This window comes from Cyclopterus lumpus, chromosome 4, assembly GCF_009769545.1.
Source record: "Cyclopterus lumpus isolate fCycLum1 chromosome 4, fCycLum1.pri, whole genome shotgun sequence".
Taxonomy (NCBI): domain Eukaryota; kingdom Metazoa; phylum Chordata; class Actinopteri; order Perciformes; family Cyclopteridae; genus Cyclopterus; species Cyclopterus lumpus.
The window spans coordinates 5928074-5937539 of NC_046969.1; positions in this window are offsets into that span (position 1 = coordinate 5928074).

Sequence of the window (9466 nt, forward strand, 5' to 3'; positions counted from 1 at the left end):
CATCTCTGCACCGGAGAAGTCTTCTTTATTATTGTCAAGACATCTGTTAATGTTCATTTACATGGCCTTTTTATCCCATTTATATCTATATAAATTGGAAAGGACACTAATAAACATAACTTTAAATATTGTAAACAAGTGATTTTTTTATAAAATCAATGCCTTTAAAATGCTCCACTATTACAGGGATGCACTGAATCCTTTGCTCACCTGACCAAATCAGTAATTTACTGCACTTGATCTCACTGGTAACTGAAAGCACAATTGTCAACTGAGCTGTAATAGAGTTGTGTATTTTTTTCTTCTATATTTCACATTGTTAACAAATCCCGTACAAATATGTGACTCAGCCCCAAGCTCACGGTCTCCTAGTAAAGACATATACCTTGGCTCACAAATACATAGTTTCATTTTCAAAAGCAGCTCATTGATGTTCTAAAACAGCTTGCAACAGCAGTTTTTAGCAGATGTTTCTCAAACAGGATTATATGGTCCATTTGTTAGGGACTATTTTCAGCTGTGGATTAATACACATTCGGTGCTCTGTTGCATGAACACTAAGAATACTAAAATATCATAAGTATGAAGAGAGGTGTGTTCAGTATTGGTTGCTCATAATTGTTTATACGTTATTATTAATGTGCTTACAATTGCTTTTGGAATAATGATAATTGATTTAGCGTATTAATTTGCCCTTTGCTTTATTTTTACCCTCATAGTAAACAGATACTGAATAGTTTTATGTGTTTTTTCCCCCTTTTGTAAATAAAATGATTTATTGCAAAGAATAGGACACATGTTTAAAGATTGTGGAAATGGTGACGCACGAGACAATAAGTATAAGGTTATCATGAATCCCAACAGACCTCTGGGATTGTGTTTGTGTATGACTTCTGACTCCAGACTGGACTCTTCCTTGAGGGTTTTTCATACATCCATAAACAACTCGCACCTCTTCTTACATTTTTTATATGATGCAGTGCAATGTGCAAACTGACGCACGCAGGAGGAACTTCATCGTCGTGATTCTGCAATACGCGCATGAATGTGGGCTCAGTTTTAAAGCATGCAATATTCCCCTTTGGTGAGTAGCTGAGCGTAACCTCGAACAAGGCAGAAAAACAGCTCCCGACATCAACATCTCAGCTGGCGTGCCGTATTGAGAGTCACGGCGCATTGATCTGCCACTGCAGCCGAACACTAAAAGCCACCACAAACCTCCCGGGAGTCCGACTACACTGAATATATGTGCTAAGCCTGTTGTCATTGTGTCAAAGGGAATAGAGGGCCTCCTGAAGATGGGTGAGTCATAGACGAGGAGGGGAGCGCCGACGAGCTTTGATGGCATCCTGAATCTTTAGGTCGGAGTTCTTTGCTATTTATATGCTGCGGACGAGTTGGGTTCTCCATCCACAAAAGGTCAGTCTCATTAAACTCCGCCTTGGGAGCGAAGTGGGCCACGTTTTCTCAGACACTGGTCGCTGCTTCGAGCGTTTCAATGGCAGGTTATAGGGAAGTGCTGGAAAATACTTCATATGTAAATAGTTTCATTAAACTACTTTATTTTCAGCAGCCTGATAATCAAATGACAATAGAGGAAATTGATCGTTCGCCACCCTCCTCAGTTACTGTTGCTACGCCAGTCAGGCCTTCCATTCTAATTCTCTCACAGCACATATCGATGGCCAAAGTGCAAAACCTCTTATCTGCAAAATGATCAAGGAAAGGTGGCGGGGGGAACCTCCTATCTGTACTTTGTGTATTTTTATTTATTTTTTATATTTTTGGGTGGTATTATGTGTCGGCTTTCCTTAACAAATAGCAGTCTGCAGGAAAACAACAAGTTTTTTTTTCTATTCTCAAAAATGTGAATTTTTCAGATAGGAGATTTTGCTCTTTCGACAGTTTACAGTAACTGACTTACAATTAATCATAACACTCAAAAAAGTCAGCTGATGATTAATCTATAAGACATGGAAACATGCAAAATGTATGGGGCTAGGTAGATACGCTACTACTCTAAACTCTAATATGTTGGGTCCCACAGGGTGGATGTTCCATTCGGTATGTTTCAAATGTAACCATACATCCACATAATATTGTAATTAGTTATCACTAGATAGTAACACTAGATTATTACTGTAGGTTGAAAGTCAATTAGTCCCTTATTATCAATGATAATATTTCTCAGTTAAGTTAATTTTGTGTTTTGGAAATGTGATTAAAAACGACGCAATCCTCCAAACTCTTTAGTGAGCGGGTATCATTCTCATTTGAGCCTAATGCACAGAACTGCAGTAAGTGGAGAAATACAAACACTTTGACACACCTGTTTCGATTGCTATGTTTCGATTGGACAATGTTCTGTTTGGGGGAGGAGTTAAGGGTCAGAGACAATAAATAATAATTTGTCTCACTCTGCAGAGGCCAGCACCTTAATGAGCCTCTAATACAGCATGCTGTAATAGATTTTAAAAGACATAAAATCCATTTAAAAATAGTGCTTTCGGGTTCATTTGTTTTTTAAACTTGGGAAACTGGGAAATGATGCATCAGAAGCCTAACGTGAGGCCTAACGAATAAATAAAATCAGTTGATTAATAATGAATAAGAGTTTGTAATTTGCTTTGCGAAGGCAGGTCAGTCATCAGTTACCTGACACAGCAAACCTTAAGCCTTGAGAGAACATCATATTGATTAGCACTGCGCTGGGTGTACACAATCAATTATTGACACACACATTTAGCTTCATTGTGGCTGCTTTACACTAAATACTTCTATATTGTTGATGTTTACGTTTCACACAACTCAGCTAATGTTTCAAGCCCTTTACATTTGTTTCTTCTATTTTTATTGCCAGAGAATGTTCTGAATCAAAATCAACCTATTCACATATTCATGATTTCTCAACACGCTGATGTTTTTTTTCCGAGGTATCCTTTTGCCAGATGGTATGTTAAATCCTTTCTGATCGTTATCAGAAACCATTGTGATGGGATATGATCATGATCATAAAACCTCTCATACGGCACAGCCATTATTGTATGTGGCTTATGATCAGATTCCTGATCATCATTCAACATAAGCCTGTCTTAAGAGTCCGTAAGAGCTCAGGTAGCCATCGCCGCTTGATTGTTACAATCAGAACAAAGAAGCTTTGTGTGGTGGTGAAGTGGTCCTCAAGTCAAAATGATCGTATGAAAGATTTCTAAACATGATTTGTGAGACATAAAACATCAGGATGAGGCATACTTCTTTTGGTGTCAAAGGATGATAACATATTGTAGTGCCTTGCTCACTTTATCTCACAACTTGGTCTTTAATTGCTCTTGGATACTTTCTTTTTATACTTCTATTTCTTCGTGCATATTTTTACATTGGTAATTTATATCTATATTTCTAGTTTCTGTGCATCAATCAATCTCTCTCTCTGTCAATAAATCAATAAATCACCATACAGGTAAAACATTTGTAATTTGTGGTATACAAAATACAAAATAAACTGAATTAAATTGAAATTAAAGCCAGGTCTGAACAGGCCCCAAGATCAAAACAAGATAGCAGCATTACACAGTTCACGCATGACACAAAATCTGTATTGCGATTTTAATAATAAACACCTCGCTACAATTTGCCATAAAAACCATAATGCGCTCGGTACAAAAACAACAATGAAATCATTTAATTAGAGCACCATATGTTTCCATGTAAATAAAGGGAACTGCTCCTGCAGTGAAACTACTTTAGTTGTGGTGAAACATCAAAGTGTTTAATGAGAACGGTATTCTGTGTCACAGTGAAGCTTCTATCAGGATGGAACAGGCTGCCTCCTCATACAGAAGGCTGAGACGGCAACACAGAGAACATATCTTAATGACTAATTACATTTTAAGATGTGCAAATGGTTTATATTCAAAGCTTTAATCCTGTGAGCAAAGAACAATATTATTTCAAAATCCCACAGAGCCCATATTGGCTATTATATATGACGCAAATGAGTGGGCTTTTAAGTTTTTAAATTGCTCTGTACACACAAACTTTGCCAACAGGAAAAAAATGAGAAAGAGAAAGACTAACATTGGGCTTTGGCTTGTGCTTTAAACTGGGGATCATCATGAATTAGAAACTCATAGTGTGTCTCATGAAAGTGGCGGTTAAATGCAAGCAAGCATTTATACATATGTGTGATTGAATTACATCGAAAGTTTGCTTGAGATTTGAGGTTGTGTTTAGAGGCCCCAGAATGCAATGCAGTGTGTCATGACATATGGAATGAAATTCACTGCTGTAAAATATATTAGACTGCTTGTCACAGCGGAAATAATAAGGCAGTCATGGTTTATCAGCGCTTTCAAAGGCTTGTCATAAGTGATGCAATATGGTAATTGTATTTTTAATATCAGGACCAAAGTGGGGGTGGTGAGTGAAGTAGCGTTCTTGGTGAATCTAGGGCTTTAGGAATAAATCATTTAAGTTCATACGAACTGCTGGCTTGTTCAACAGCCCCTAATGGATAATAACATGCCTCAACTTACTAAGAATTCTCTACACATGCATGCTTGAAAAAATAACTTTATAAATTATACTTTTAAGCAGTGATGAAATCTATCAAGTGAAAGTCAAGTGAAAAAAAGTATTTTTTATCACAATATACTTAAAAAGTATACTCATTGTGCCGAACTGTCTCTTACGGATGTTATAATGCCATTTTTACATCTGATTTAAATAATATTAATTATACTGGACACTGCAACAAAGCTAACTGGAGAGTCAGGGGTCAGTAAATCAAAGGCCGTGTCCAAAATCCCTCCTTTTTTACTTTTGGTCCACAATATTGACTCCTTACATAAGTATGCATGGGAGTGTCCAACATCAGTTCGGGGGTTCAGCCGTGCAGGTTTACCGCGAGTGTGCAGGTCTCAGGTTCAATTCAATTCAGTTTATTTTGTAGGCCTATAGCCCAATATCACAAATTACAAATTTGCCTCACAGGGCTTTACAATCTGTACATATACGACATCCCTGTCCCGGGACCTCACATCGAATCAAGAAAAACTCCCCAAAAATAACCTTTCACAGGGAAAAAATGGAAGAAACCTTCAGGAGAGCAACAGAGGAGGATCCCTCTCCCCGGATGGACAGATGCAATAGATGTCATGTGTACAGAATGAACAGCATTACAGAGTTACATAAACACATTACATGAATATGACAATGTATGAATGGAACTTCAATCCATGAAACAGAAGGAGGTAGAGAGGGAGGGGGGGGGGCGCATCAGCAGGGCCAACGCGGGAGGCCGGCTCACCAGGCATCAGACACCGCCAGGTCCAATGGACCCTATGAGACGTGAAGTCACAACGACTCCGGGGAGGAAGCAGAGTTAATAAGGTGCAATGGAGAGATGTAAATTCATCCATAAGTAGAGAGAGAAGGGGAGATAGGTGCTCAGTGTATCCTAACACATCCCCCAACAGCATATCAAGGGGCTCGACCAGGGCAAACCTGATTCAGCCCTAACTATAAGCACTATTAAAGAGGAAAGTCTTAAGTCTATTCTTAAATGAGGTGACTGTGTCTGCCTCCTGGACTGAAAGTGGAAGCTGGTTCCATAAAAGAGGAGCTTGATAACTGAAGGCTCTTGCTCCCATCCTACTCTTTAGGACTCAAGGAACCACAAGTAGCCCCGCGTTTAGTGAACGCAGCTCTCTAGTGGGGCAATATGGTACTACAAGCTCCTTAAGATATGATGGTGCATCACCAATCAACGCTTTCTCGGTGAGGAGAAGAATTTTAAATGTGATTCTTGATTTTACAGGGAGCCAGTGCAGAGCAGCTAATACAGGAGTAATGTGATCTCTTTTCTTAGTTTTTGTGAGTACACAAGCTGCAGCATTCTGGATTAACTGGAGGGATTTAAGAGACTTATTAGAGCAGCCTGATAATAAGGAGTTGCAGTAACTAGTCTGGAAGTAACAAACGCGTGAACCATCTTTTCTGTATCTTTTTGGGACAAGATGTGCCTGATTTTTTAAAAGTTACGTAGATGAAAAAATGCAGTCCTTGAGATTTGCTTAGAGTTAAATGACAAATCTCGGTCAAAGATAACGCCGAGATTCTTTACAGTGGTGTTGGATGCAAGGGCAATGCCATCTACAGAAACCACATCGCCAGATAATTGATCTCTGAGGTGTTCAGGGCCCAGTAAAATAACTTCAGTTTTGTCTGAGTTTAACATCAGGAAGTTGCAGGTCATCCATGTTTTTACGTCTTTAAGACATTCTTGAATTTTATCGAGCTGGTTGGTCTCCTCTGGTTTGATCGATAGATATAATTGAGTATCATCTGCATAGCAATGAAAGTTTATGGAGTGTTTCCTGATAATGTTGCCCAAAGGAAGCATATATAAAAAGGTAAATAAAATTGGTCCAAACACAAAACCTTGTGGAACTCCGTGATTAACGTTGGTGGTCATTGAGCTATCCAAATATACACAGGGCATACAGCCGTTTCCAAGGTAACGCCACCTGATGACAGAACGGCAGCAGTTGAGGGCAAGAGATCATCAATCTTGCCTCTAATAGTTAAAATCTTTTCATTGAAGAAGTTCATGAAGTCATTACTACTGAGGTCTATTGGAATACACAGCTCCACAGAGCTGTGACTCTCTGTCAGCCTGGCTACAGTGCTAAAGAGAACCCTGGGGTTGTTCTTATTTTTCTTTATTACTGATGAGTAATAGGCTGCTCTGGCATTACGGAGAGCCTTTTTATATGTTTTAAGGCTATCTCACCAAATTAAGCGTGATTCTTCCAGATTGGTGGAACGCCATATACTTTCGAGCTTTCGTGAAGTTTGCTTTAGGTCTGAGGGTTATACCAGGGAGCAAACCTCCTTTGCCTCACTGTCTTTTTCTTCAGTGGGGCTATCGAGTCTAGTGTCATTCTCAGTGAGCCTGTAGCACTATCGACAAGATGATCAATCTGGGACGGACTAAAGTTAGCACAGGAGTCCTCCGTCACATTGAGACGTCGTATTGAATCAAATGCAGAAGGAATCGCTTCTTTAAATTTAGCTACAGCACTGTCAGTTAGACATCTGGTGTAGAAACTTTTGACTAACGGTGTACATTCAGGTCAGGTCAGGCGCATGCACTTCTGCAGTTATGTCTTTCCTCTATTTTTTTGAACGACGCGTACCAACAGCAACAACGCAAAACGTCAATATTCCACAAACTTAACGCAGGTGGCAATGCTTGTGTGCTCACATTTCAACAAGTATTGAGGCATTTTGCTCACCAATAAACTTCAAAATAACTGAAAACACTTGTTTGAGTATGCGAAGGCCTGTGTTTTGAATGGCAAAGAAGGCCACTGCCATCTTTTCTTCTTCTTAACTTGTGTAATGTACACAACTTAACATGCAATATTCAACTTCACTTGTGTTTCTACTTTTTAACTACTATTTTACAAGAAATAGTTTTAAGTATGGATAAGGAAAGCCGTTTTGTAAAAGCTGGGGGTGAAATGTATTACAAATACATGAATAAAAAGTAAAACAAGATGGAAATACACTTGAGTAAACTTACTTTCCACTTGTGTTAACTATATAGACGAGTAAAAGTAGACAACGCTGAAAAACAAATACATATAAAGATCCCAAGAAGTGAAGAGATGCTATTTCAATTGAAATGGACGAGCCATTTCTGCTGTACAGAATGCTTCCTTATATTTTATCTCGTCTTGAGAGAGGAAGTCATTGTCTTCCCTTTCTCGTGCGCCAATGCAAGGCCTCAGCCATGAGAAGATCAAACTGATATTATGAGCCGTTGTGTCCCGTCTGCCTTTAATGCAACTCCTTGAGTCATCTGTCAAATCTGACATAACACCTAACCCCAGCATCTTTTCCCTGTCTTCTTCTACATTCTCCCCGGACTGTGTGTGTGTGTGTGTGTGTGTGTGTGTGTGTGTGTGTGTGAATGTGTTTCAAGGGCAGATTTAGGAATCAAGCTGCCTGGCTATAAAAGGTATGCTTGCAAATGTTAACCCATGGGGCTCTTTTAATTAAATCAAGAGGACGAGTGATCTCTGCCACCACTTCAGAGGAAGGGAGAGGGCAGATGTCACATGATATTATCTGGGAATGGAGGTGGTAATTAATCACCTTGACAGCCCTTGATTTGTAAACATGGCTAATTTGGAGCAGCTTTTTTTTCTCTTAAGGAGTCACACAGGTATGAGGTGCATCCCACTGGCCGTGACAGGTTTAATTTGTCCTTCAGCAAAAGCAGGCAAACAGCCAAAGACTCGGTTGCTATTTGATTTAGATTGAGTTTGACAACCTGCTTAAGTGAATATGAACTGGAGATGAGCTCAAAATGAACAAATTAAGTATTTTATCTTTGGAACTATATTGGGTCTTTAATAGCGGAGAGGATTCATAAGCAGCACTCAGTGGGGTTTGCACACTTTTAAATGATATTAGGTAGATTTATTAAGACTTCCATCTCTACGTGCCTTTTTTATTTGACATATTTGGTCTTATTCATGATCTGGTATCTGTAATGGTCATATAAAAGTTTTTAACAGTTGCAATATTGTGTTTTGTCACATAATTACAACCTATTAGGTTTATTATTTGAATTATTTGAAATCCTCAACAATCATATTGCACATCACCACGGTCCCACTGATCACTGCCATTTCGTTGAATCATTTTTTTACGTTTTTATATGCTGGCATGGCCAGCCATGTATCATAGCTGTGATACACTTGTTGTATCACAGCAGTGTTATCAATTACTCTTTTCCTGCCAGTCAAAATGTCTGCCATGAATTAAAAAAACTAAACAAAATGCCAGCACTGATTGTGCTACTTCATGACCTTTTTGCAAATTCTAATAACACACATTAGTGGCTTAAAGTATAAAAGCACACAATGTGGTTGCATCTAAATGCGGTGACATTCTCCACAGAGTACTGGTACTTTGCCCAGAAATTCACCTCCTGTGTCGAGCATGCGAATCAACGCAGCCATATTTCAGACAAAAAAGATCTGGCAGGACGTGAGGGTGGATATTTACTTTGCCGGTGGCATTTTTTGCTACGGGGGGGATCAGGTGAGGAGGATAAATGAAGACTAATGACTGATGACAGAAATTCATCAGGGGAAAAACATGGGAATCTGCCTGAATGATACAGCCTTATTGCTCATGTTGTATGAAAAGAAACCAGGTAAAGTACACCAGTAAAATAAGAAATGGCAGAGGAGAGAGTTTATTTTTTTTTACCAGAAGTTCAACTCTCTCCTGATACAGTTCATCTCGCCCCCTTAGTTTCACTGTGAATATTTGCTTTTAACAAGGTTAAACATCAGAGAAATTGTGGGCCCCATCGTGTATTTAAACGAGACAAATTCATGCAGAAGTAAAAGAGATGCATCAGATTCTTGAGAAACGGATTCATCCT